Consider the following 10,232-nt stretch of genomic DNA (forward strand, 5'->3'; position numbering starts at 1 on the left):
GGAAAAAGAGCTTTTTAAGCGCGGCAACTTTTCAATATTAAAGCCTAGATACACTAACGGCTTTGTACCCTTCTCGAAAATGTTGGTATGGCTGAGAGGTGCGCTTGGAGTTTTGCAAGCGGCTATCGCATAGGTACATGATTATTTTTAAGCCCATATAGACACGTACATTGGAACACATATTTGAATATAAATATATATAATTATAAAATCCCGTGAAGTCGACAGAACACAGTATCTTAATAATCAGCGTAATAGACCATACATTATTTTGTAGATGTTTATACGTATTAAAATTGAATTTTTTTAATATCTTTTGCCGTCGACGTTTCGAACACGTTTTTTCGAATACAGATAAGGTGAGCTATGTCGTCAGATCGGAGGCACTTATAATTTCGATACAGGCTTTAGAAGCGTACTAGTTTATTTCTACGGGAGTGATCCAGCCACCCTAATTTAATGTATTTGCTTAAATCCAAGACCGAATCATAGTACACGTTCATAATATCGAGGCTAGCAATGAATGCAGACTGCAATTCAGCTCGCGTCATCAACCCAACATTAAGAAATAAACAAAAAAAAAATACGCATAAACAAACAATGGCCGAAGCAAAGTAATCTTGTTGAATTACAACATTGGTTCTGATATGCTTCTGGCAACATAGCAACCTATCCAGAGCCTAAAAACAGGACAGGTTTTTTCTGTCTCTGAACCTAAAGTCCACACCTCGCTCAGTTGAATCATAGCTGCGTACAACAAAACATCATAGTTTCAAGCCCAAGCCAATTAAAAAACATGGGTGTACAAGTGGATTGATGCTATACGGCTTATTTGTATGCCGATAAATCCATCTGATTTTTCGGCAAATGAATAGATAGAGGAAAATGGTAGAAAAAGGCAGTGGGAAGCTAAGAAATTTACTGAAACAGTTGAAAGCACTCTAGATCGCAATTGATTTTATCGCAAGGCCTACAGCCGTTGGCTGAAAGCTGTAGTTTCTGTACAAATTGGCTGGCCTCAGATTTCTATTCAAATAGAAATCATTTTCTTTGTCACCCGGCTTCTATTTACGATACATATACCCGTGCCATGAACATGATGTTTACAACGCACTCGTATTTAATATCATATCACTGCTTGTTGAAAAGTTTCTTCCGGAGCGTAGTAATAAAAAAGAGTTTGAATCCATGAGAAAACGATCCAGACCCATTGCATGAGGTCTAAATTTCAGGCTCTGACATTTCCTTGATAGACCTTGGAGATATGTTTTAAGAAGTCGTTTTTGGCGATATAAGGCGAGCTAACCTGTGTGCTCCGTTTGAGCCCTTTCTACTAATTGTTGTGAAGGACAGTATGATTTTTTCATGTAGCATAACGGCTGCCTTCTGCCTATAATACGTTATTTAGTACGTGCACACACTAATATCTCATAATTGAGCCCCTTGCCCATACGTGGAGAAGACTGAAACATTGTTAATAACCGACATGCTCAAATTCGTTGAAATCGGTATCTTCAAGACAGCATTTATTAGCTGTGCATATTCAGGGCCAAAGGGTGACTGTTTAGCATTGAGAGTTAGATCACCTGATGTAAAAACAATCTTTAGATAGAGGTATAGATAGAGGCTTATAGACAGAGGTTTGAAATTGCCGCACTTGCGATGGTAAGAACCAACGGAGCTCGATTTCGAAGTAACGCTGAGTGACTTGGAGGCTTTTGGGTTAACTCTGGTATTGTTACAAACCGCGCCACGTGCGTCATCAAAAAAGTCGGCAGTAATCATTACGGCATATCAGAGGCGGTAAAAACGCTAGCTCTCGCTTGGGAGAAACATCCAGGCTTGGGTAAATACTCTGTTCATTTACTAACGAAAAAATATATCTAGACAGTTATCAACTAATTCTTTAAGGCCCAAACGGCTAGGCTAACGAAAAAGTCCCAATTGTTGCTGCTACAGCCGTGGATTAAGCTACAAAATTAGTATGTTTGCTACGGTGAACTTTGCGTGATTGTAGTGTTTCGTGGAGTCAAGAAACTTACGGAACTCCTATCGCGATTGTAAGAAGTTTACCAAAGAAGTTCCGTACACTGCGCCCCGCAATCATGAACTGCATTGAGGACGAACGATAAACATTAGTCAAACTTCTTGCCAGGCAATAAATAGTTCGATAGTAAAGCAATACTGGTCGGCCCTCTGTTTGTGCCCGCTCACTGCGATACACATTTATGATTTTTTCTTTCTGCCTAATGTTCTGCCACTCTGTGTTACGCGTAATACCCCTTTATCGCGCTCGATAGCTTCCTAGCTAAAGCCGATATCAGGGACACTATGTCCTAGGTTCGAAGCTCAGCCATAGCCACGCTTCGTTTCGTGCTGAGAACCAGCTGAAATGCGTAACGGCACCACTGAACATAAAACTCGAAGTACGAAGAGGACTGCAGCATGAGCTTGACGTACCGCGACAGTCTGTTAATGTAAACGCTCCGTTTTAGCTGACTATGCGGGTAGATGATAATATATATTGCCTTAAAATTAATTAACGATAGCAAATTGTGGCATTTTGACAAGAAAGCCTTAAAATATAACCTACTCAATTATATACGAAAAAATGCATTGTGCATACGTTGATTCCTTGCCAGGACGAGCATAGGTCTCCGTTAAAAATGAACAAAATTTTTATTTTTGCAGAGGACTAACAATAACGCATGCTGCGAAGCCCGTGATGTAGTTTTTTTTACTTCTCATTAACTGTTTCGGAAACATGTCAGAATAATTTAAGTTTTAATTGTAAGTGGAAAATAAATGTCTCCACGATTGGGTATTTGTCACAGTGATCTAGACCTCCTTAAGCTGGCCAAAAAATACCGAGCCAAGACGAACTAAAACGTAGTTTGAATCTTACAAAATAAAGATTTGAGTTTATACTTCAATCTCAGAGAAAAATCCGTTTTATTACACTAAAAAGAATTGTTTAGAGTATTTCTATCACTGCCGATTTCTTCGCTACATGTATATACTTAAAAACACTGAACTTCGAGCTGGGAAAAAAAACTTCATTCTGGTCAATTTTCGCTCAATTTTATCTATCGGCGACATTTAAGCAGCTCCAGAAGCTAATTACATCCCATCCCACTTCCCAGAACTGTTATTAAACTACAGAAAAGTTAGGCTGTTCTAAGCCACACGACGCTGTCTTTTTGGCTAAGCTGGCCATACACCTGAAGACTAGTCGAGTTTTCCGTGAAACCACAAGCTTTCGTGCTTTCGAGGGAAAGTTCTACCTCGAGCCTTGAGTGCCTCTGATGAGTTAGGCATCAAGGAGAATGGTAGTTAATAGTACATTGACAAATAGTTTTTGTTGTGTCGGTGACTCTAGTAGATAACTCATTTCTACGATGAGGTTTTGTCGTGAGAACGAAACGTTCGCACGAAATGGTAACTTTTCTGCATACTCAACTTATCTGGACTCGTGCATTTTATATGAGTTGATACGGAAAGCGGCTCTAGCTACTTGGTGACAAGATGAGGTGAATAGAACAACAATAGCGCTCTCTTCGGTATTGAACTTCACACATCGAGAACGTAGTTGATACGTTCATTTACAATTTAGTTATCTTATTTCTGTTTCAACAAAGCCTCGTTAAATAACTGTGGTAAATAAAAAGTATTACCGTACCTCAGCCGTTCGACTGATTGCTACGTTAGAAACACTTCATCCTGACGATACCATTTCAATTCATACGAGTCGTTTTAAGTAAATAATATATGGTTTTGTAATAAGTTTAATATATACTCCCGTTCGAGTAAATTAAGTTATTGGGTGTCATATTTGAATAATCTTACCGCAGCTGCATGTTCGATCATCGGTGGTGATTTGTTTTTAAGAGCTCATTTGATATAAAGGCTAGCTACTAGTGCAGAAATAATTGCTAGATCTGTTTCGGTTAACGAAACAATCCAGTTGTGTTTTCTATTGTTAGCAAAGCCTTAAAGATCCGTCCATACGAGGGGTTTATTGATGTTTTTTAATAGTTTATTAGCAGTCTTCCTTCCAGAAAACTTCACCCGTTCGCGCAGCTGTAATGCATTGTCCGATTCGCCTAACTTCAAATGGCACCTAGGCTTCAAACCAAACGTATGCTAGCTTTACGTTTTTTTTTTTTTTTTAATCATTTTACCTATATGAAACGCTTCTCAACTTCCGGTGCTTGTGTCCCCGGTGTGGCGACACACCGAGTCCGCACATTTTCTAATATTGTATTTGTAAATAAGAAGAGAGGCTTTTCTCTTAATACTATAATGCTAATCAAAACACCGTAATTTTACTTAGAAACATACACATAAACTGTGATTAACTATATACCAAAAACGGGACCGTTCCGATGCCCAGCTGACGGCATTCGTGGACACAAGTGAGGTAACCGAGCTACAAAGATAATACTCTCTATTAATACTGAGGTAGCATTAGCCTAACGGACGTTGCTTTCACGAGCCTTCGGCCTATAACGACAAGCGAATCCTTGCCACAAACTGTTCGAAGTCTCTTATTGATGGTCAATAAGCGACAGGGCGTTGTCCCCATGACCATTTGAACGAACGGCCTCACTGGCTCCGCCTGCGCTTCTGTTTAATCATCTTTTCACTGCTCGTCTTTTACTGCTGGCATTACCACGACATGAATATGTCGACCTTTTAGGTGTGTACAGACGGCTCCCTCCTAGTCACGAGCCGTCGGCCAGAATTAGACAGATATACAAGTTTTGTTTTGGTTCACAAGTGCGGGTACTTCAAATTTGTCTACTGCTCTTCTTAACCAAAGCTAGGCTAAATGTAGGTTCCTCTCTGTTAGCCTGTAGCGAGATTTAAGTGAACGGATAGTTCTATAGTGCTATTAAAAACGAGATAATAACAATATTCAATATATGTTTTCATAAGAGCACTTTTTCTTTTACCGTAATCAACCGGAACGATAATGGCTACACAGCTATTGTGCAAAATGGTGCAATTTACGATGTACGTTCTGGATTCCACTTGGTATCATCGATAAGGTATACCGATAAAAGTTTGCAACGTAAGCAAACAAACGTTAGCTACAAAGTGTGGTTGCAGAAAAGCTTACGTCTGTATAAAAAAAAAAAGTACGCGATTTGGTTTTCTCCAGCATTGACAACGCTATCTTGAAGGTAACAAGTCGATCCTCGCGATAAAGTTCTTGTTCGTCAGAAGAGGTATCAAATACGAGTCATCCTCGGATGCGCGACTCGACTAAGGTAGCTATCACAGCGGTAGGTGTTCTTGGTACCATAATGGTACTGATGTCGCTCAATCTGAGATAGTCGGCAAGGGATAAAAGAAAGGAACCGGTCATTCCTTTCTGCTGTCTGGCACGGGCCCAAATACAAAAATTAATCTCCCACCCACAACCTTCTTTCAGCAGCTTGCCCGTCAATCGTCGGGAATCAGCAATCGATTTCTACTGCGGTATAGTCAACCGGGTCGAACTTCGCACCTCGGCCTAATCGAGGCACAACGTCATCCACTTCCGAGTTCTTCGATTTGGGATTGTTAGTTGCTGTTAAGTCGAAGCTGTATCTATAGAGCAGTATAAAAAGTGCGAAACTAAGTCTGAAGACAGAGCGAGGATCCGGGTTCGTTGCGACTACCCAGCTCAGCCCGACAACGACTGTCTACCCGAAAGCATACCTGAATCTCATCCCAGTGAATACGACAACTTCACACGAACCGCACAGGGCGCTATACTCGCCAATATACATACACTGTAGCATCTTGCATATAAGGTGCATGGCTCCAGTATATATGTATATACACAATCCGTAGAAATCTACACAGAACATGTAGAAATGTTTGAAGGTAACGCAAAGCCAGCTGGGTGATCTGGCATTTCCAGTACAACGTTGTATTTCGCGCCAGTCCGGCCCATACGGTCCAGACCAAGCTAGTCGTTTAGATATCGCGGACCCCAGAATATCATCAAAGGATTCCTTTACCTATTCTTGAGGCAGTGAACCACCCCTGAAACGACTGCAATTCAGGGAGGCTCATAGAATGGTCTCAGGTCTTTGTCAGCTCGTCAACGGCTCCTGCAATAAAGCAACAGGACGCAAAGGACGAGCGGTCGACCGGAAGTCGCGTGGGAGGCTTCGTGGGTCTCCTATGCCTCTTCCCGGGCGAGTGAGCGGGCGGGCGGGCGGGCGGGCGCAAGCCTTTGCGAGGGGATCACTTGCTTGATCGTCTGCCTGAGAAAGACAACAAGGAGTAGTAGTCAGCTAGTCGGACTTACTTGGCCGCTTGCTAGTGCTTACTGGTGATGATGGCTAGAAAGATCGATGAATGTGAGCTGAGAACGAACGGTCACTCGAATTCATTGGCAGAACACCTATGTAATGCTGGTGGTATAACTATGCTGCCAGCAGCTGAACGATACTGTTAATAATGAGCATGTCGATTGTTACGGATTGATTTATCGTCACCCCTGTCGCTAGCCTTCCCCAATCTCCGCTTGTTATTCCAACAAAAACGCGACGACTAGCCAAACATTTCAGCTATTTTGAGCCTTAATTACATTGAAAGAAACAAAGACAGAATGACGATACGGGCCGTACCATTTCAGTCAGTCGTATATAGACGACTATAGCTGAACATGGATGCGCAGTCGGCTCCGTGCTACTACGAAGGATTGTCCTCGAAGCGAACAGGAAGTGAAGACAAGAAGGACGACGCTTGAGAAGAAACGATACCTTATTTTGTAGAAAGGCGGCAGACGTCGAAGCAAGCTAACAACAACTTGTCGTAGCGACGTATCCTAGCAGCTGATAGCAGAGCCAGTTACAAAATGAATTGCCTAGGAGTCCTAATTTACAGGACACACTACTGGGTGCGAGTAGGTCAGAGCAGCTTTCCTGCAGCCATGTGAGGTGTGAAGACGGACTGATTTGCATCGATATTGATTGTAATCCACATTTCCATTTTACCCGTGGTAATTATTGAGGTGCCTTACTCAGTAGCACGACGCCCGAAACAGTGGCCGACATCATATATTAGAAAGTATTATCATTAGTCCAAGAGAGAAGCGTTAGCACTCACCATGCAAACTCTTCCACTTGGTGCATATTGTAAAACATGTATTAATATAATATTAATGTAATATGTAATAACAGTATTGTAAAAATGTTCACCTGTAGAAAAAATACATCGAGATTTTGATGTTTTTCTAATCAACAGTGTAGCTCGCTATGAAAGCACTATGCAATGTGTTTAAATTGAAGTACGATGTCGACGCAAAAGAACTTCGCTCAGTTTATGATAAACACATAATTATCAAAAACAAATCATCACCTACGTACCGCTTAAACGAAAATGTGTTGACATTTACTAGCACAATAGTAGGACGAGCAGCCTTAGGCCCAATATACTAAATCGACGATAAAAATCCGTGACGACTATCTGACGTTCGAAAGTCGGCGTGTGCGTATATCTGGACAGAGCGTCTTGAAAAGAACCATATGATACTTTTCTCAAGGCCAATTTTCGCCTCTGATAACAGCGCGTTTATACTAGACACGTGAGCACCGTGCGTATTTCAAAACTTCACGATAGCTCTTTGCAAGGAGAATCGTTTAAAACAATAGCAGATTCAAGTTGACGCTGAAGCTTTTCTGATAGGGTCACATTTTTGTTAGAGGTAGATAGTAGAGCGCAAGTCATTCACACGAAATGGTCCATCTGGTCACAATGATACCAGCACTTAGTGGGTTGTTATATCATACGCTTATGTGGATATATATTGTATCCAATAATTGACAATGATAATATGGGAAAAAAACGCTATTTCTATTATCTGACAGCGTAACATCTAGCGTTTTGGCCCTCTAAGTTGTGAATTGTCAATCTTGCAGAACAGTGGAGTTACAGAACTTTCCCTAGTTCGCTAGATAGCGAAACATGAATAACAAGGAAAATTAAGGGTGGCAGCTTATTGTGCAAAGATTCAGAAAAGTTCCTGCGTCTGCCTATTGCTGATGGGTCCGGTCCCTTCAGCTTGGCTAATGCCTTATCGTCAACTCAGCTTCTTGCTCACTCCCACAAAAACATTCGCATTTTTTCTGCTATTTAGGTCACCAACAAGCAACCCAAAGATCGTCACTCATCACGGGGATCATATACAGACCACTAGCTATTGGGAACAGACCAATCGACAAGGAAGACACAACATCCGCGATATGCTTGCATATAGCATCCTGTACGCATTAGACATCGAGGGTTTGTCGATCCCCAGACTAGAGATTGAAGGCAGCTGATAACAAAAAACGTTATTATTATTATTATTCAATATTTTAGCAACTCGCCCACACCGATCATAGTACACAAGGCCCGACGATGGACACTGTGATGTTATTTGAGTTTTGTAGGGGGTAGACGAGTTTTGTCTATACCGATAGCATACAGGGATGCGGACAACGACGGCATTATTCAGTCTAAGGATTTGCTTATTCGGTACTAATAGCATGATTACAATTCAAGAAAAATCGGGAGTGCCCAAAATCCGACGTGCTGATACTAAATAAAGAGAAAATTATTACCACATGCGAACTTCATCGGGTTTTAAAAGCCCAGATTCGTAACGACTCGCGTCTGTCTAAAGAAAAAGTAGACGTGAGTTATTTGTTTTAGTCCACAGATGATAATAATAACGTAACAATTGTACTCTGTTTGTCTAGTCCGACAGCGCAAGCTGTGTTCTTGATAAACCTTTGCTATCCATAAATGAGAAGAAATATCGTGCACGAGCTTTTTACCAACGATTGTAGCCAAGGTTACTGGCATACGAAATCAAGTACTTTTATCATTTCTTCCTGCCCTATTGATACCCTTTTTTGATTTTCTACGTATAGTCTCTACGATGCGATCCGTGGCACCCCCTATGTGACAGGTAGCTTTGTTGCCATCCTCCTCTATTAATGTGGCGGCTCTGATATGGAGTTAGGTGGCTAAGCAGATAACGTTAGGGTTCCCCTGTGACCAGGAGCCATCTCCCCCGTTTGAGAGAATATAACCAAGATAGGGATTCAGTGGGATTCAATAGAAAAATCGACTGGAATCGAGGGAGGCTTGTGCACGTCTGTATTACCAAGCACAGCCCGAACTGTTTGTGCTCCAGGTAGAAATGTCGCTGTTGATGTTACTGCTTTGTGTAATACCTTTTGCTAACGCCTGTCAGAATATGCATCATACCTAAGCACCGTATGCTCTTTCCTCGTGTTCGTCCACGCATTCTCATCGGCGAGTCTCGTTCGTCCCTCAGGACGACACAGACAAAGCGAACCTCACACGAGTGGTCACAGGACGTCAGCCGGACAGGCAATTTGCCAGAGCTCGCCATCTTCGGCGACAGCGAACGAGGTCCATCCCGTCGTATGTTGTTGTATTGGCGGCTTAAGTCGAAAAATGGGGGCAGCTGTGTACTCGTGAAACGAGGGCGGAACGCAGCAGGGACGACGACAACAACAACAACAACAACAACAACAATAATAATAATTGAGGTTCGATGGACATTTCCAATATGCTGTTGTCCTCATAGACAGCGCTTGTTCTTGGACTTTTCCTCAATGGCAGAGAAGTAAGTGAGCAACGCTACCGGTCGACATTACAATACGCCTGATATGAGCCGGAATGGGACATTGACTGACAATATCCGCATCTAATTAGAGTATATGTGGGTTAACAGCTTTCGGTAGCTTTTGAACATCGGATTCATCAGTATCGTGCACGGTGTTTGAATCCTAGAGCTTGAGCCTTTCAAGTTCTTATGAGTTTATCCATTTTGAACCAATGTACACACACATTACAGAAGTACAAGATTAGAAATCACTAGCAGAATGTGTGGTTTTATGACGCTGATGCATCTACCGATAACACATTGCCGTATTATATGTACTACTCTATTGTGTACGTCGTATTGAGTCACGGACAGCCTTTTCCAACCTTTCTACCAAGGATGTTCATTCGTTCTGTTTTGGCTGCGAATCTTCTTATACGTCCCGACCAACAGCCAAACGTATCTGCCTGCCTTACGCACTCATACGAAATGGCCGTGATTTTTAAACACCATTAAACCTGAACGACGTTCAGTCAGTCTGTAAGGTCGCTGTGTTTCTAGTCGCAGAGCGGTTCGACAATGCGACGACTAAGCACTAGAACTAATCAAGGAA

This window comes from Varroa destructor, unplaced genomic scaffold, assembly GCF_002443255.2.
Source record: "Varroa destructor unplaced genomic scaffold, Vdes_3.0 BEIS01000003.1, whole genome shotgun sequence".
Classification (NCBI taxonomy): Eukaryota; Metazoa; Arthropoda; class Arachnida; order Mesostigmata; family Varroidae; genus Varroa; species Varroa destructor.